The following is a 19,832-nucleotide window of genomic DNA, read 5'->3' as shown; positions in this document are numbered from 1 at the left end:
GCGGAGGAGCCACGGCGTGAACAGCGAGTCTGCGGCGGCGCTGCAGGGCCGTCAGGACGACGGGGGGAGGAAGGTAGGCACGGCCTGAGAGCGGAGGAGCTCCCGCGCGCCACGGCTGGAACCGGAGGCTGGAATCTGAGCCCCGTCGGATCGTCTTCGTGCGGCTCGGATCGGGTGGGTCCGGGGGAGGCGTGCCGCGTGCTTCCTCGCCGTCGCCGAGCTCGGAGGCCGGGGGGCCATGGCGCGCCACGGACGGAGCCACAGGCCGCCTGCACTACTGTGGAACGATGGGACGCGCGCTCAAGGGAGGGCTCGGCGCCCGCACTGCCGCCGGCGTCGCCTCGCCTGATTCAAACGCCGGAGGCCGCGGCAGGGCGGTGGCCATGGATGGGGAGCCGCGTTCGGGTTCGTCCTTGGATCGAGCTCCGTGCTGCTTCTTCGCCTAGCTATTAGCCAATCCTTGGTCTCGTCAGGTTCGGCACGGCAAGCTGGTTCTCAACGCGTCGGCGCCACGGCGTGCCGCCCGAGTCCGTTCCAGCTCTTTGCGACTCAGCAGGAATCCGATTCGAGATCGACTCCGTTTCGGCAATGTGGTTCGCGTCCTTCGTCCATATAAGGCGACCCAGGACCCGGGGTTCAGGATGCATCGATCCATCGATCGGATCACGCTTCCAACGGACGAACGGAGCCATCCATGGCGTTCGAGGACCCGCTGCAGCTGCTGGCGCGCAGCGAGGCGGTGGTCGCGAAGCTGGCAGAGGTGATGCGCCTCGTCATGCTGGCCACCACCGAGAGCCTGGCGTCGGGGGAGATCGTGCCCGGGGATCCGGAGTTCCTTGACGCCTCCGCGCGGGCCGAGGCGCTCGGGCTCGAGACGCTCCGCAGGGCGGCGGATTCGGTGGACAAGTCCACGCGGATGGCAGCGGAGTACGCGGCGGCTCCCGGCGGGGAGGCCGTGGTGGAGGCGGCGCGGAGGCAGGCCGCCACCGCCGCCGCGATGGGCGCGCGCGCCGCCGAGTTCGCTGCCTTCATGCGCCGCGTCGGCGCGCCGCCCGCCGCCGTCCCTACGGAGGCAGCAGCAAGAAGGCCCAGGCGGCGCAACTCCAAATACTTCGGCCCAGAGTGGGCCAACTGACCGATCGAACCTAACAGCAGCAGTGATGTGCCTGAAATACGGCCTACAGGGAAAGGCCATATCCCATAGGAAGAGTTATTTTTTCCTTTTCTTGTTCAAAGAAATCGTCCAGTTAGCGGCCACCAAATTCTTTGGACATGCAAAGAGGCGTATAATTTAGTTTTGTTGCGATGTACCTTGAATTTCCTTTTTTTGCTATTGTATTGGATGACATATTTTTCCTCAATACGTAGTACTCCCTCCATTCCAAATTATAAGTTATTCTAAGAATCTTGGAGAGTCAAAGCATCTCAAGTTTGATCAAAACTATAGAGAAAATTATAAAGATTTATGATATCATATAGGTACACTATGAAAATAAAATTGATGAAGAATCTAATGATACTTAATTGACATCATAAATGTTATAATATTATCATATAAATTTGGTCAAATTTGAGATGTTTTGACTCTCCAAGGTTCTTAGAATGACTTATAATTTGGGATGGAGGGAGTAATACGTAACTAAATATTTGACAAAGGTCCGTCATTTAATAATTTCGGGCATTAGTTGGACTGTTCAACAGATTTTGGGTCCTGCGACTACCTTGTCGTCTTGGCACCACATCTCTTTCTTTCTTTTTCTTGGAGGTGGCAAATTCAATCACTGCAGCGCCATTTCATGCATTGATCCGAGGTCAGAAGATGGAAATCGATTGGCCTCGATGCCATGAAGGGATCGACCTGCTTACGGCATCCCGGACCGGAGCAGCGCTATATCTGTGTTAATATTTGGGGATTTATTTTTAGCACATGTCACATCAAATGTTTAGATACTAATTAGGAGGATTAAATGTAGACTATTTATAAACTCATTACATAAGTGGAGGCTAAACGGCGAGATGAATCTATTAAGCCTAATTAATCCATCATTAGTAAATGTTTACTGTAGCAGCACATTGTCAAATCATGGACTATGTCAAATCATGGACTAATTAGGCTTAATAGATTCGTCTCGCCATTTAGCCTCCACTTATATAATGAGTTTTGTAAATAGTCTATGTTTAATACTCTTAATTAGTATCTAAACATTCGATGTGACGGGTGCTAAAAATAAGCAAAACTAACCAAACGGGGTTATTTTGGTTAGTATCGACGATGAGAAGTCACTTGTAAATTGGACCAGCGTTGCCTATCTCTTGATCCCTTTATTTTGATGTTTGTTTTCCTATCAAACCACTTGAAAGTTAGAACTACCATGGACTTGCCATGGACTTGCGAGGATAGAAGATGATGCCTTCAAAGGGAACTACTGCCACCTCTGATTTTTTTAAGCAACTGCCACCTCTCATTCCCTGGTTCTCCTTGGCTTCTCTTTGCTTTGGTGTCTCATAAACCAACCATTTTTTGCCTTGATGACGATGAACCCATGCCGGTGCTTCATGCCAGGCCAGGTGCAATACTGGCATGATAGGCTGATTTGACCGAGAAAACACCTTTTGTGTCAAAATGCCATGTAGGAGGATCCTCAGTCTCATATCTGACAGGGATTACAAGGATATTTTTCTGATCTTCCTCCCAAAAAAATCTGCATAGCAATAGCAACTCCAAGAGTACTTCAAAAAATTCTTCCCCAAAACTATGTATTGGGGGTTCTTCTAAAAAAAATTTCCCCCAAAAACATATCAATCCACAGCAGATCGCTAATAAATAGCCCCCAATATTTTAAAACAAGCCACGTCATCGTATTGGGCCTATCGAAAGGGACGCGCGAGCGTGCGAGAATTAAGATTGGGGGAGGAATGCCAACGCTAAAATATACGCAGTGGTAGGCTATTTTTTAGCGTTGTTAAAAAATTAGGGAAGGTTTGGATGGACTATTGGAGTTCGTTTTTTCTCCTTTTAGTTAAAATTAGCAGCTTGAGTTGCTCTTTGCTAATTCAGAATCCCAATCTCCAGTAGATGGATCGGTGAGTTCCGAGACCCGTGTCAGTATTATCTGCTCCCCATTACCAACCCTCCAAATTAGCCCATCTTTCAATGCCTGAATGCCTCTCATGATGCTCCCCATTACCCACCCTCCTTGGCATTCAGCAATTGACCATCCTGGAAGTATTTTTTTCTGGTAATATCCTGGAAGTATTTAAGATCCTGCAAATCACGGATGTCATGGGCCTGGGCCCGTGGTTATGACGTGGGCTCAGTGCCCCGAAAATTCATTCAAAGCAGCATTCAGCCCGGGATGCCATGTTAGTAGCGGTTACGTGGTATGCTTCACGATTCGTGCTGGCTAGCTCCTGGCGCTCTTCAGCCGTCCAATTCGCCCGCCTCGCCTTCCCGCTGCTCCCTCCGTCGTCTTCCTCCGACCATTTAAGCTTCCGCTTGTTCGGCTCCTGTCCAAGAACGAACGAACCCCGGGCTCCCCTCTCCTGATCTATCCTTCTCCAAGAAACAAAAGAGGGATCGCAGGTCCCCTTCGGCCGCTTTCCTCTGTTCCCTGCGCGAGAAAGAAGATTCAGTCCGGGTGCAGAAAAACGAGATGACGGATCCGCATCCCTCTGCCAGCAAGAGGCAGAGGATGGAAAACCCTGACGAAGATAGAAGATCGGGTCAGGAACAGGAAAAGAGGTAGGGAACTCGATGTTCCTTCGATTCTTGCGGAACTGGGTGTTTCTTGGATTCTTGCGGGGGTTTTGGTGTGCTTCTTGCGTTATTGCCGAGTCCAGGGTGTTCTTGTTTCTTGAATTGAATTCTTGTTTGGTATGATGCAGGAATTGGCCAATAATCTATGTTTATTTGCAGGAACTTGATGTTTCCTCGATTCTTGCGAACCTAGGTGTTTCTTGGATTGTTGCGGGGGTTTTGGTGTGTTTCTTGAATTCTTGCGGGGTTCCGGTGTTCTGCCGGAACTGTTCTTATTTCTTGAATTCAATTCCTGTTTGGTATGAATGTGTTATGCAGAAATTAGCCAATAAGCATGTCTCTTTGCTTCCAGCAGGCATCACTCTACGTCCGGACAAGCGGCGGCGGAGGGGGTGGCGGCGAGGCAAGCCATGGCGGGGGAAGGAAAGAGCCAAGCTAAGGCGGCGAGGGAGACGACACAGGCAATGGGGAGCGCTCCGTGCAGGCATCGCTCCACACCTGGCCAAGCGGCGGCGAAGCGGGAAGCCAACGCGACGGCAGGGAGGAGGGCGGCGGAGAAATGGACGGCACAAGCAAAAGGGAAGCGCGGAAGCACAGACCAGAATGTCGCGGGACACAAAGACTGGTACGAGTACCTTCAGTCTGCCATTTGGGTGTTTGATTGAGTTCTAATGCAACAAAGAATGGGATTCTGACCAAATCTTCATGGAATTCCGTACGTATTTAGGTGCAATCTGAGCCGAGGAGCACAAGCAAGACATCTGAAGAACGACATTCGAGCTAGGGTTCGATCAATGATACCTGGGATTGGTAAAATCAGTGAGAATGGTCTCATGCTACAAGCAGCAGCGAGGATTAAACAGCTTGAGGCAATGATTGACTCGGTTGCTACTCATCTTGAGAGACTCCAAGAGTCACAGAGGAGCAATGGGACTGTGGGTGATGAACTTGAGAGCAGCTTGAAAGATCAAAATGTCCCTGCAGCTTCAGTCCTTGAACCCATACCATTTGGACACCAAGCGGAAGATGGAACCGAGAAGCTAAGATCTGTCCTCCCTCAGCCCTCAAAAGTCAAAGGAACGAGACTCTTCCGTCTTGCATCACTGTACATGACAGAGCTCGTCGAAGAATATGATATGAAATGTAAAACAGTTGCTGACTTGCTGGCCATGGTGCAAATTCATCAGAAAACCAACAATTGAACCAAAATACTGCTGAGGCTGCTGATAGCGGAGACCAATTCAGCATGAATCACCAGACTGCCGAGGCCACAATGCCAAAAGGTGTTGTTCAGATACAGATTCTTCGTACTGCTTCTACTTCTGGAGTAATGGTGACTAGGAATTAGGAAACCAACACCCAAGGAAAGCTAGTTACAAAACAAAAGTCTTGTTTGACACCCATCTTTGTAGTAGTCATGACAGCAACTTTGTTCTCCTTTTTCATATCAATTATTCTGAGTCTTCTAGTATCAAGATGTGAAACGAGTATACCAATAATGGTGCTGACGTAGTACCAATAAGACTGCCAATTCTGTACTTGTACATATAAGGGCAACCTTTTCAGCTTTGGCACATTATCATCTATCATTGCCATCAATGTTTCTGTGTGCACTTTTGAATTTATGTTTGGATACATCAGTTCTGAAGCTGTATACTCCATGCTTTTACCTGACAAAAAGACATATGAAGTCAGTCAACTAAATGGTAAAATTAATCAGGCAGGAACATTTTTTTACATCCAAGGCCATGCATTGTCAAAACTTACAACCATTCAGAAAGTTCTCAAATAGAAATTCTTACAGTTACCGGTTTGTGCCCTTTGCATGATGTAGATTTTAGAACTGTGATGGAAAGAGCGTGAGGGACTGAATGTTAGCATGCTACTTCAGCACAGAACCCCTTGGGCAGATGAGCCACCCAGGTGGTGGAAGTGAGACTTGGAAAATACTATTGGAGTCTTGTAGGACATGAAAATGGGCCAAGTGTGTGTGGTTTTCCTGTAGAGATAAATTCCAGTCATCATCTGGGTATGCAAAGCAGAAAGAGGGCTCTTTTATTATTCTTCTTTTAGGGCTGAAACAGAGGCTTGGTCATCAAATTACTTCTGTATTCGTACTACTCTCTGTTAGTTCAGGATCTGGATCTACACATAGTGAAAATACACACACAAAGAACACACCAGGTAGGAGATGGATATAGGATATTTCTTATATTCTTAGCATCTCAAAGCGATTGCATAGCTATACTTTGGTATAGCACTATGTTGATTTCACATTGTTGTGGCTTGTTCACACAATCATCCAGTTTATGTGGTCATATTGACCTCGATCTACAACCGACTCTTCAAATAGCATATTGACTCATCGCTCCCATAGTCCCATCAAATGTACCCTCTATTGTTTGAAATGGAATCATGATTAGTAAAAGGCAATTTTCTCAGTAATGTAGAAAGTGGTAACCACTGTTTTCTTATTGATACTACCTTGTTTTTGTCTTACCCAGTGGGTAGCAACTAGCAATGCATCACCAGATGGGGAACCAGTATTCCCCTTTTACCCTCCTGCAGGAGACATGTTAGCAGCTAGTAATTAGTAAAGGGAAAGATGAAAGCTGCTGAAGATTAGAAAAATACGAGCTTTTTCACAGTAATTGTATATTTGTATCCATTCCAGATGCATAGGGAGAGTTTGAGAGTTGTGCAGGTCCAGCCACAAGTATCCAAGAAAAGAAGAGATTTGCAGTGCGCACTCGCGCGGAGTAGCTACAAAGTCAGAGGAGCCTGATTCAACCCCGTGTGGAGGGAGAAGGAATAGGAGGAGCGAGAAAAATCAGGACCGGGAGGCGGTAAGCTGAGCTCACCCTGGAGACAGCCGGCTGCGGTGAAATCCAACAGGCGCCAGGCCTGAGGGGAGCTAAGGCTCCGACCCCGGCGAGGCGAATTCCAGGAGAGACCGGAGGGAGTCCTGCATGCCACGGCGAGGGGATCGAGCGACTGGCTGGCTCGGTGGAGAAAGAGGGGTGGGAGCTCAGCTTTGGGGAGAAGACTCGACCTGAGCAGAGGGGGGATTTCCCGGATCGAGAAGGACCGGAGGAGGAGAAGGATGACAGGTGGGTCCATGTTTGTCAGCGTGTCCAGGTGCGATCGTGTTCATGAAAATATGCCGGATGGACTCGGATGTTTTCCTTGTCATTCTCGAGAAAGGAACGGAAATAATAGTCGGCGTGTGAAGAAAAAAAGAAGAAACAAAGTTTAGGGACAGGTTTTGCTGCCCCACGTCAGTCTAATTTGGAATTTGGAATATTTGAATGAATTTGAAGTTACATGTCAAACTTTAGAATAAATGTATTAAATTAGATTTAGTTAAATCGAACTAGCATTGCACCATGGTAAATAAAAAAAATTAGGCTTATGATTGCATGGACATTTGTGGATCCGACCTACATTATATTGATCGGAAAAGGTTATAAGTCAACTCCATATCCCATCTACATTATTATTCCTTCCTTTCTATAGTGACTGAAGGCGTCCTCACTCGTCTGTCGACGTTGACAATAGGACAGGATACCTCCCAGCGAGTGTCCATTGGTTTTTCATTATGAGCCCGTGAAAATTTTCTCAAAAATAAGAGCATTCGATTTTTACAGAGACCCTACAAGACGTGCCTCTACGACCTTCATATACCATGCTCGCGTAGCAACACGCCCCATTGCCACCAAACATAGCTAGTAAGTCATAATTTAGTTTTCATACGTTGACATCATCGTCATGCAAAAGTAGAACAAAATTTCAAAGTATTAGGATTTGTCTCCACCACACAGGAGAGAAGAGAGATGCAATGGAGAAGAAGTCATAACTTAGAGGAAGAAGTGCGGGAGTGCTCAAGGTGAGTCCCCTCCTTAATACACCATGCGTCCTTTATATAGTGGAGGATGTGGGTGGCAATTAGCCACCAAACCCTTGGTGAGTACAAAATTTACAACTAGACCTTCTGATCCTTACATCTGCCTTTACATGGGCTGAAAGGTTAGGGTGCCATGCGAAGCTCTTTTTCCCAATAGAAGCCCCTCAACTACTTTGGTTTGGCTGGCACAACAAACCGAAGTACCTGAATTTATGGGAAAAGCTTGGCTACAATTAACACTTTGGCCATGAGGACATGCCCCCTGATGAGGACATCTCCATGTTGGACACACACGAGTCATGGTCTTCCTCAAGTTACAAGTCGTCACCAACTCGGTCGTCGTGTTCAGTTCGGATTCAGCCGACACCCCTGCACGGTTTCGGTCATATCTCCCTCATACGACATCGAAGCGAGGCGTTCTTTGATACGTTGGAACGGGGATGCCGCTGCCGTTCTTTTGGTTCTGGTCCTAGCTCTAGAAAGTTCGTGGATCATTCTATGTGATCAGGACAAGGTGCTGCATCACCAGTTTTGGGCCAACTTCACCTTGTATTGTGTCGAGCCTTAAGCCCAAGTCGTGCCCAAGTTTTGGACACCCCCTTCCTGGTCGCCCCCAACCCTAGTTCGTCCCTTTTGATATAAACTCAGTAGCCGCCGCCTTAGAAACTCCGGTTTTGTTTAGTTCTAGTTTTCCTTTGAGAAACTGAGATTGATTCGTTGTATCTGTGGCAATAAGACCTTTTGCAGTGATCCAGGACCCCTATTCTTGTTCTTCTCGACTGTGTCGACTAGTCCTTTTGAATTGAGAGCTTGAACCCTTCTTTACTTCATTCATATTTGCAATTTTAGATTGCGTGTTTATACCTTCTTGCTTGTGTTTTCCGATTCCCTTGTAGGGAAAGCCTTCTTAGCAAGGTCAATCAAGTTGTGCTTGGTTGATAACCATCGGAGTAGTGGTGTAGTGGTTGCAGGGATTCTAATTGTTTCTGATTAGAAGCTTGGATCGTCAATGTCGAGTCTCCACCAATCGAATTTATCACTACCTTTCGGAAGATCGGGCCAGTGCTACATCAAGTGGTATCAGGATTCCAGATTACCCATGAGGTATACTATCGTGTTTCCCCTTTAGATTCAGTTCGTGTCCAACACCTATAGTCCACAAAAAGCCTAAAGATATTTACACTTTCCCCTCCTTTTTAGCCTTTGCAATTTTCGTTTCAGATTCGCTTTGTTCAGTTTGTGTCCGTTGTTAAGTCTTGTTAGTTTAGTGTATTCGTGGTCGTAGTTTCAACCGCCCCGTCGTTGTTTGATTGTTTCCGCCGCTATCCCATCCACCTTTACCCAAACAATAAGTCGAGCCCCCACTTTACTTGACTTGCCCCGCTAGCCACCTTGTGTGAACTCTTGCCACGCAATTCCTAGATAGGTTGCAATCCGCATTGTGTCGCCTTTGCATTGCAGCCCTTCTTGATTCATCTGGCGAATACCTATTGCTGCATACCAGGGAAGTTTGTGCCCCTATTTTTCTTGCTGAGAAGCTTTGCATTAGTCGTGATCGGTGTTGGAAGGATAGGGAAGCTTTGCCCTAGCCGCTGCCGCCTTACCAGCCGCGTTGTGCCTTTCCGAAACCCTGATTCGGGTGACCTTCCTTAAAATAGGCATAACTTTTCGCTCGGAACTCTGATTGAGGTGACTTTTTTTTTAAAATTTTCAGAACGAAAAGTTACACATACAATTCAATGCCTTTGGTGTTTTTGTGATTCTCAGCTTTCCCAAAAAAAATCAGGAAGTGGGAGTTTTCAAGCCTTTAAGTTGTTGCACGGTTTTCAACAAACGTGCCTATTTTTTTGTAGACCACATCACACCTCTGTTTAAGGTGCAAATTTTTGTGGTTTCATCTTCTGTGATTCCTATTCAGAGAAAAATATAAAAAAATAATTGAGAAAAATAAAAAAGTGGATTCCTACTAGTCCTGGAGGGAAAATCAGGGAAAAGAATTAAAACAATTGCATGAGTTGTTGGTTGCTTGTTCTTTGAGTTCTATCCACCATCTTTCATTCCAACCTGTTGTGCTACATCTAGGGACACGTCTTAGCCAGCAATTGTGACTTGTACTTTGGATACTTATTGAACTTTGCCAATCTACTTCGGCTATTATTTTTCCTTACTACCATATTGTGCCTGCCCAAAACTCCACATATACTTCTGTCAGTACAGGTTCTCCTTGCAACTGTTACACCCAAGCTTGACAACAGATTGTACTGCCCTATTGGCTTTGGTAAGAACACTTGCAAGGTGGTAGTAAGCCGTTTGAGATATTGCTTTCCACTTTCACCACCACCAAGTAGTTGCTAGTTGATAGGGATAATACTTTTGTGTTGTCTTTTGCTGTCTTCTAACCATGATAGGGAAAGGGAAAGGAGTGGAGTTTCCTTCGGACTTTAATGAGTGTGTGTCCAAGGACGAGCTTACGGAGCTTCTTGCTGACCAGCACACCTACATCGACGGGAAGTTTGATGACTTGATGCGCAACATTAATATTCTGGTTACCCGGATTGAACATGTTGAGCAATGACCTCCCCCAGTGCCACCACGCCGACCCACCTCTCATGTTGATGGTCTGGAGGATGATGATGACGCTGATCTTAATGATGATGCACGTGACATGGACCGTCTTCGGCGTAATCGTCGTGGTATGGGAGGTAATAATCATCACCATAGTAATAATGATCATTTTGCTAAAACTAAATTTACCATGATTCCTTTTGCTGGTAATGCTGATCCTGAGGCTTATTTAGATTGGAACTTGCTGTTGAACAAAAATTTAATTCTCATTTAGTTCTTGCTGAGTATAGAGTTAGGCTTGCTACTAGTGAGTTTATTGGTTTTGCTCTCTTTTGGTGGAATGATCTTTGCAATAATAATAATGCCAATGCTGTATCTTAGACTTGGAATGTTTTAAAACAATATATGAAATCTCATTTTGTTCCTCCTTATTACCAATGTGATTTGCGTATGAAACTGCAAACTTTAAAACAAAGTGAAAAAGGAGTAGAAGAATATTATCAGGAATTGCTCATTGGTCTAGCACGTTGTGATATACATGAGGATGATGAAGATACTTGTGCTAGATCCTTTGGTGGTTTGAATCGTGATATACAGGATATTCTTGATTACAAATATTGGAACAGGTTCAACCAATTATATCATCTTGCTCTTAAAGCTGAAAGAGAAGTACAGGGACGTAGTCAACAACGCACTTTTAGGTCCAACCTTGGAAGATCTTTTCAGCAGCAGCGTTCCGACATCAACAAGCCCAAGGCTTCTGTTGCCTAGCCACAAGCGACACCGTCTGCTACTACACATGCTTTCGAGGTGAGCAATTTGTCTCCTGTGCAGTACCAACCGCAGAAGAAAGCTATGGCCCCTGGTGCGTCATCAAACATTCTGACAAAATTGTGTGCCACCGCTGCAAGGGCATTGGACATGTCACGAAGGATTGCCCAAATCATCGTGCTTACATAGCCACCGCTGATGGAACAGGATATGTAAGTGCTAGTGATGTTGAAGATGAATTGGCTCTTGCTGCTAACATTGTTGCAGATGAAGCGAATAAAGAGAAGGAGGTTGCCATTGATTCTCTGGCTGTCTCAATGGGTTATGAGAGCCTTCTTGTGTAGCGGGTGTTGACTTCCCAACTAGACATGAGGAAGAGAAGCTCCAACGCTGCAATTTGTTCCACATGTTTCTCATCGTTAAGGATCGTCGTGTTCTCACCATAATTGATAGTGGGAGTTGCAACAACTTGGTGAGTTCAGATCTGGTCGAGAAACTTGGCTTGACCACATGTGTGCACCCGCATTTGTACCACCTACAATGGTTCAACAATAGTGGTAAGATAAAGGTAACTAGATCAGCACACGTGCATTTTTCTATTGGCTCATATAATGACTATGCTGATTTTGATGTTGTACCTATGCAAGCATGCTCTCTTTTGTTAGGCCGTCCATGGTAATTTGATGTTGATGCTTTACACCATAGCAGAACTAATAAATATACTTTTATGCGTCAAAATAAGAATATTACTTTCCTTCCTTTATCTCCTGTGGATATTAGGAAATATCATAACGAGCTTGCTGAAATTGTTAAGAATGATCATGCTTTAGTTCCATCTCATGCTACACATAATGGGATTAAGTTAAACGAGGGTGTTTATCTTGCCACCACTACTGCTATTGCGGCCTTATGTGATAACCATGATGCACCTTGCTATACTATGCTTTGTCGAAATATTTTTGTTACCGATAATCCTATATCTCGTACCTTGCATCCTGCTGTCCCTAACCTTTTGCAGGAGATTGATGATGGGATGGAGTTGAGGATGACTCCAATTCAATAAGGGGAAGATGATGAGGACATCACCATGCTGGACACACACGAGTCATTGTCTTCCCCAAGTTACAAGTGGTCACCATCTCAGTCGTCCCGTTCAGTTCGGATTCAGCCGACACCATGCACGGTTTCGGTCATATCTCCCTCATACGACATCAAAACGAGGCGTTCTTTGATGCGTTGGAACAGGGATGCCGCTGCCGTTCTTTTGGTTTTGGTCCTAGCTCTAGAAGGTTCGTGGATCATTCTGTGTGACCATGATAAGGCGCTACGTCACCAGTTTTGGGCCAGCTTCGCCTTGTATTGTGTCGGGCCTTAAGCCCAAGTTGTGGGCGCCCCCTTCCTGGTCGCCCCCAACCCTAGTTTGCCCCTTTTGATATAAACTTAGTAGCCACCGCCTTAGAAACTCGGGTTTTGTTTAGTTCTAGTTTTCCTTTGAGAAACTGGGATTGATTCGTTGTAGCTATGCCGACAAGTCCTTTTACAGTGATCCAGGGCCCCTGTTCTTGTTCTCCTCAACTGTGTCGACTAGTCCTTTCAAATTGAGAGCTTGAACCCTTCTTTACTTCATTCATATTTGCAATTTCAGATTGCGTGTTTATACCTTCTTGCTTGTGTTCTTCGATTGACTTGCAGGGAAAGCCTTCTCGGCGAGGTCAATCATGTTTTGGTTGGTTGATAACCAATGGAGCAGTGGTGTAGCGGTTGCAGGGATTTGAATCATGTCTGATTAGAAGCCCGGATCATCAACATCGAGTCTCCACCAATCAAATTTATCACTACCTTTCGGAAGATCGGACCAGTGCTACATCATCACCCCCTGCCGCATCTACTCCCTTGTTGGACTCTACTTTGCTAGACATCTTGTATTTCTCAACTTCAGTTTTGTAGCTTCTCGTTTTATCTTGAGCGTTAAAAAATGTAGTCGAAGTAGAAAATTTCATCGAAGTAGTGAAGGTAGATGAAGTAGAAACACGCTTCTTCCGTGTAGTCGATGTAGTCGGAGAACTTATTCCATCTTTTGTGTAGTCGAAGAAGAAATTATGTTTTTTATCGCTGTCGATGTAGTCGAAGTAGAGGAAGCAGAGAGCTGCTTCCTTTATCCTGCCGAAGCCTTCAACACCTTCGAATCTTCGCTCACATGTGCCGGGCAAGACTCAAATCTCAGGGTGAATTGGTTCTCCACGATCCCGCCCTAGCCCCTCTTGGCCAGTGCTTGTGGTGAAGATGGTAACGAAACTCTTGAGCCGAAGTAGCGACGGAGGTGAAATCGATGATGACACCGATGTCAAGCCCCTCGAGCCGGATGATGTCATTGAGGATGGAGGTGAAGTTGTCGGATAGCCCCTTTCTGGTACAATGCTGTTGGGGTCGAAGCAGATGATGTTGAAGTTGATGACAAGCCCCTTGCTGGTTCAATGTTTAACAAACGGTTGCAAGCAAGTATTATATTTACTTTCAAATTTTTCGAGTATAATATTTTTCATAAATCCTTTTAACATCTTTCTCCTATTTTATGTTCACATTTTAACAAATGTTTCCTTGGTTCAAAATAAAATGCATGAGAATACACGAAGTGGCTCGTGAGCCTTACTTTGATTTTTGTGCAACTTCGTGTTTCACGAGTTGACTTTTCATTCCCTTCACGTTTCATGAAGGTGCTTTCGTTTTTCCTCGAAAGACTTTGCACTCACTGAGTTTACAGAAAGTCAGCAACACATTTCCATGCGCTTAAGTGAGTTTTTTTGGATGATTTGGCTGTCTACCACATCGTTAAAAATTTCACTTATTCTGAGTCTCTGACTCGTGTTTGCCGAAAGTGATTCCTCTTTGAAAAGTAGAAGTCTCTTTAGCTTTTTTTTTCTTTTCTCTTCTTTCTATTTCTCGGGACATAAGAGTATTCTCCTCTTCATATAGATGAAGCCAATATATTATCCAATTTCAAGAAGAGAAGTTCATTAGATGCCTAGACGTATGATAATTTTATCTGCAAAATCTTGTCAGCGAGCACATCCATATATGTTTTTAAGCGATAAGAGAATACAAGCATAATAAATAATAAATCTATACCTAATATTAAAGATTCAATCCTTCAACCGTCGTGGTCATTTTGCGAAAAAACCCTTCAAGTTTTCAGTAATCAACCCGCAGTCCAATTTTGAAGAGAGGGGAGCTCGGGCGGAAAAAGAAGGGAGGGGTTAAAGGGGAAAAAGCTTCTCTTTCTTCGAAACAGAGAGGCAAACGAGGGAGATTGGGCGTGGGCGGCCGGCAGCATCGATGGTGCGGCGGCCAATGTCCTGGGCTCAGCTGCGGCCGTGGAGAAGGGGAGGAGGGTGAGGCCGCAAGGCTTGGGCGAGGGGAGCGTGCCGCCGCCGCCGGCGAGGCCGGGGCGCCTCGGCGTCCGCTCCGGGGGCCACATCATGCGTGTCGCTGTCCTCCGTGATGCGGGGTTGGAGGCCGCAGCAGCCGCCCCACCCGCTGAAGATCCGTGGCGGCGGCGACGGGCTGCCCGCCGCGCGGGGGAGCTGCCGAAGGGCATAGGGCCACAGCCACCGGAGGGGCCCGGAGGAGATCGAGAAGCTTGCCCACCGACGACAGAAGGGATGACACCGGGACCGGAGGAGGAGGGTAGCGGAAGCCACGAGATCTGCTCGCCGGCGGCGGCAATGGTCGCCGCGCACGAGGAGGCCGTGTCATGGTCGGAGGAGGCGGCGCGGCGGGTCTGTGGCATTGCTGTGCCGCTCCAGGTCCACCTCCATGATGCCTGGGAAAAAAACTTCTCAGGCGAAGGGGAAAAAGGCTTGCGGTCCTAGACCGATGCCACCGACGGCGCCGGCAGCCCCCCGCCAGTGCTGGTCCTAAGTTTTTAAGGGCCCTCTGGCGAACTCATCACGATGGCCCTCTAAACTATATATAAATTTTATAATATATATAAGCACTAATTATTCTTGCAAAAACAAATCTAGTAATATATTTTTAATTCAGCATGTTTGATAATTATCGAAGAACAATAAAGACTAAAACTAATAAGATTACCTTAAGGAAGAATAGAACTCCATAATATACATTGCTTCTCATAAAAATATAGTTCTTCGGGCATTTCTTGATGCAAAATCATCAAGGACGGTATTGAGATCAATAGTGTCCAAGATATCCCTCTCGATGGTGCACATAGCCAATCCATTTAACCTTTCTTGTGACATAGTTGATCTCAAATAGTTCTTCAACAACTTCAATTTTGAGAAACTTCTTTCTGCCGAAGCTACAGTCACAGGTACAGCTAAGAGGATTCGATAGGTAACTGAAACATTTGGATAGCAATCTGCAGCTATAACAAACTCCAGAATCTCAAGCGCTGACATCAAAGAATCTGGCAAAGTCACTTGCAACACCTTTAATTCTGAAAAAAAATCATTGATCTCAACATCGGATGAGTTATCCTGAGAAAATGTTTTCACAAAATTCTTGCAGTGCAGCCAAAGATCAGCTTCATCCAAAGATTTCAAATCTTTTGAGTTGAACAAGAACCCAAAAATATTATCAAATTTTTTCATCTGCTCAAATCTACTAGTCAATGAAGCAATTGCAGCATCAATCATAACATTGAAGTACTCTACTCTAAATGAGTCCACAGCAGATCGTTGTATTTCCTCATCTTGGTCATCTTGTTCATCAAATTGTTTCTTTCTCTTTCCTTGACGTTTTGGATGAAATTTTGGCTCTATATCCATTTCAGATGCAATGTTTTTTTGTTGTATCCATACTAGAAGTGAAACCTTCATCTCTATACTTCTTAAAATATGATATGACACCTTCAATATGTTTGAGAGTATCATCTATACTCACAATTTTAGATTGCAACTTCTTGCTCACCTTATTTATAGAGAATAAAATATCATGCCAAATAACCAAACCAACTAAAAATTCAAAATTCTCTAGTGCACTCACCAAAGATTGACATTCACTAACTGTCATTGGATCATCAGTTGAAGCCTTCTCTTGCGCTATTAAAGCTGATCTTATTTGAGGAGTTTGGAATCTGATAGCTTGAACACTTTTTATTCGACTTTCCCAGCGTGTATTAGACCATGACTTAACTGTCAATCCTGGAACATTGTCCATTAAAATCTTCCACCTTTTAGTAGATTTTACAAACAATGTGTATATACGTTGGATGAGACAAAAAAAAGAAATAGCTTGCCTGCAAGATTTAACAAATAGTAAGTTTGAAACTTTTCCCAAAATATGACATATTATATGAAAACAATGTATAATAGAAATAATAGTTTACCTGCAAGATTTTCCCATATCACAAAGAGTAAGATTCAGACTATGACATGCACACGGCATGTATAGTGCTTTTCGATTAATTTCAAGCAAGCGCTTCTGAACACCTTGGTGAGAACCCTTCATATTTGAACCATTATCATAGCCTTGTCCTCTCACATCATCAATATTCAAATCAAGGGTGGCCCATACATTCTTTAATTCATTAAAAAGACCCAATCCTGATGTGTCATCTACCTTCAAAAACTCTAGGAAGAACTCCTCTACCCTTGGAACATTCCTCGACATATTGACACACCGAATAATTAGAGTCATTTGTTCTTCATGGCTCACATCTGGAGTACAATCTAAAATCACATAAAAATACTTTGCATCTTTGATGATCTTTAGTATAGTTTTTTTCACACAATCTGCAAGAAGAGAAATCATCTCATTCTGAATTTTATACCCAAGATAATGATGATCAAATCACGGGATCAAATTCACCCATCATTTCAACTGTGTCCAGAAAATTACCATTGCTATCTTGATATAGTTTCTCATTTTTTTCCTCGAAAAGCCAAATTATGTTTAGCAAGAAACTTGACAGCAGAAACAATTCTTACTAAAACTTGTCTCCAACGCTCTCTCTCCTTTGCAATTTCTCGTTGCAAATCATCGTCAATTGTTTTATTTTTGCTCAATCTTAGCCTAACTTCATTCCAAGTATTCATGTTTGTTATATGCTCAGCACTGTTCTCATGTTGCTTGAGTCTAAGACTAAGATGTTTCCAATCCCTCAATCCATCATGTGCTAGCAAACTTTTGCTCTGACTTGATTTGAACAATTTGCAGCAAAAACAAAAAACTTTGTCCACATGTTTAGAGTAAACCAACCATTTTCTATCAACCACCTCACCATTGCTTAACTTTCTAGAGTAGTAAGCATATGAAAAATGTCTATTAAGAGCATCTACAGGGAACTCAAGATTCAATTCTCTCACCGGCCCCTTTTCAATCAATATATCTCTACCCTTATTATCAAGATTTTCCCAAGTTCTAGGATCAAAGACATCATGAATAGAAGCTTCTTGCACATCATCAATTGAAATTTCAGGTTGAGAGGAAGGCTGTAAATTTTCATTCTTTGTAGCTTCATCAATATCATCAACTTGTTCACTTAAATTATCATTAACTTGTTGCTGTTGCTGCCCTTGTTCTTCAATATCAAGTGCATCTACAGGATTATCGTCAGGCACAACACTGCTTGAAGCTGAAAAAAAGTTATGTATAGCACCTTTTTGAGATTCAATAAATTGATCTTCTACTCTTTTCTGTTTTCTTTTTTGAGATCCCGACAAATGTTTTTTAGGTAACATTTTAAGTTTCTAACACCTAAATTAGAAGAAAAATATGACTATATGAGTACCGAGTACTAGAAATCGAAGTAATTAATTTAGATTAAAAATGATAAGAAAAAAAATCCTGACGAGGAAGGGAGGAAGCACACTGCACCTGCACGAGCCGCAGTCCCGCATGATGCGCCGTCTGTGGTCTTAGGTCTGCCTGTCGTGGTGTCGCCGTATGCAATCTGCAGTTGAGGTGTTGCCGTGTTGGGTCGCTGTCGCCTGTCGCAGCGCATGACAGGGGGCACTTGCACAGTCACCGCGTCGGCAGGCATAGGGGCATGCGGAGACGACGAATTACGGACGGCGGCGTGGCGTAGAGCTGAGATTCAGGCGACAGGCGTTCGTGTCATTAGGCGTATACCTAAAAGGCCTATACGGGCAGCTATACCTATTACCTGGGGTCTTGGGCTGGGCCCCCCACTCCTATGGGCCCTAGGCCGGTGCACCTCGTGCACCCTCCAAGGGCCGGCACTGCCCCCCGCGCCATCTCGCCAGCCGCCTTGAGGAATTGCGCCATGCCTTGCCCGTCGAACAAGGTGCTGAGAGGCGACGATGTTCAGCCTGGACTCTGTTGAAGACGTCGTTCAGCACAGGCAGCCTGCCTACAGCGGCGCAGCAGCCCCTTCGAGATCCGCTCTGAGGGCGCCTACGGGAGCTACAATGGGCGGGACAAAGGGTCGCGCGACTCACCCACCGGCGGCAAGTCCCTCTTCCTCCTCTGCTCCGCTTCCAGCGCGTGTCCCTGGCTGTTCCTCCATTGCTAGGTGCACCTTGCTCTCCCTTTCTTCTCTCTCTCCTCAATTGTTTGCCAGCTCTTGGATAAAAGAAATTTCTCTTTCTTGGTAATCGTTGCTTTTCGTTTGCTCATTAAAATTACTGCTACATGATAATGGATGGATCAATAGATAAATCAATTACTGCAGCAATAGTGTCAATCTCTTATCCCTGCTATTCAGTTATCATATTGTAGTCTGCTATGCTCTGAATGTTTCCAACCCTTCTGCTTGCTCTGAATATTCCTAACCTTTCTACTATTTGTTGACACAAGCTTTTCCTTTTCCTTATGTACTTGATGTACCAATATTATGTTCCATGATTCCTATGCATAATTTGTTCTATGACCATGTGAATGGATCTAGACATAATGATGAAGGCATATACAAAATGGAGACTACTATTGCTTTCTTTTCTTCATGGCAGTGGCTTAATGTTGTCCTATGAAACCATATGATCGTCAGTTATCGGATTTGTCATCTACTCACTACTGCTTTCACTTGGTTTGTGTTTTTTTGCAGAGAAACTAGCCATTAAGAAGGATCACTAAAGGTAGCAGCAGAAATGCAAATGATATTTCCTAGCACAAGGCAAAATGAATCTAATTATACATGTGCCCTTTCCTTCTTTATCAATCTGATGGACCAGCTCTGGAGAATTAACTACTCTTATCTCTGCATATGGTGTCCTGCGGATAGAAAGGCAGGAGAGGAGATCACCCTGCTCGCAGAGCACGCTGCTGGAGAATGACAAGTTGTCAATCGTCATGTTCAGCCTGGAGAAAATGAGTACGTGTTTAGGTTCCTTTGCGGTGACTTGCATTGCTCTTGAATTCTATCCAGTTTTTTCTTCACCTTACTAACACATGTCTCCTTTCTCTTCTCATTGAAGTTTGCGATGACACGGTGTATCAGCGAGAGTGTGGAAGTCAGGTGATGGGCTGGTGTCCTATGTTTCTACAACTTCTCTCTTCCCATCATGTGTATTTCTTTCCTTTTTTATGCAACTAGCAAAGGAAAAAACAAGAAAAACATGAAAAAAAAACTTCACTTCTGTGCCTCACGCAACAAAAACTAATTCCAACCAACCATCAAATTTGGTTGATTTTAATAATGAACAACATATTAAAAGCGAGAGAGCCTTGGCATTAACCAAATTATTATTTGGTTGATTTTTTAGCCCAGCCTCATTTTATACGTGCATATTTGGTGGCGTATGCCATGTGTTTTGGGACCCGGAATAATTTTCTTCCTTCCGTGCAATGCACGGGCACTTCTGCTAGTAATAGAATAATGATGGTAGATGCCTTATGGACAAATATTTCTGCAAC

General features: G+C 44.6%; 1 long non-coding RNA gene and 1 pseudogene across 3 annotated transcripts; both read right to left on the bottom strand.

Annotated features, from left to right (window-relative positions):
- Window positions 1–3,211: 3,211 nt before the first annotated feature.
- On the bottom strand, window positions 3,212–6,889 carry LOC117865600 (uncharacterized). Of its 3 annotated transcripts, none has more exons than XR_004642584.2 (4): window positions 6,619–6,880; window positions 6,242–6,520; window positions 4,559–5,427; window positions 3,212–3,611 (listed from the first exon to the last, which is right to left on the bottom strand). It is a non-coding gene; the product is annotated as an uncharacterized lncRNA (long non-coding RNA). The 3 variants fall into 3 exon arrangements; XR_004642585.2 differs by lacking the exon at window positions 3,212–3,611 and adding an exon at window positions 5,560–5,756 and having other exon boundaries at window positions 4,447–5,427; window positions 6,619–6,889; XR_004642583.2 differs by lacking the exon at window positions 3,212–3,611 and having other exon boundaries at window positions 4,447–5,427; window positions 6,619–6,884.
- A 9,773-nt stretch (window positions 6,890–16,662) lies between these two features.
- LOC117864627 (uncharacterized) lies at window positions 16,663–19,270 on the bottom strand (annotated as a pseudogene).
- Window positions 19,271–19,832: the final 562 nt, after the last annotated feature.

This window comes from Setaria viridis, chromosome 7 (genome assembly GCF_005286985.2).
Source record: "Setaria viridis chromosome 7, Setaria_viridis_v4.0, whole genome shotgun sequence".
NCBI lineage: Eukaryota > Viridiplantae > Streptophyta > Magnoliopsida > Poales > Poaceae > Setaria > Setaria viridis.
Note: the sequence above shows the minus strand (reverse complement) of the source record. Positions and strands in the feature narration are given on the sequence as shown.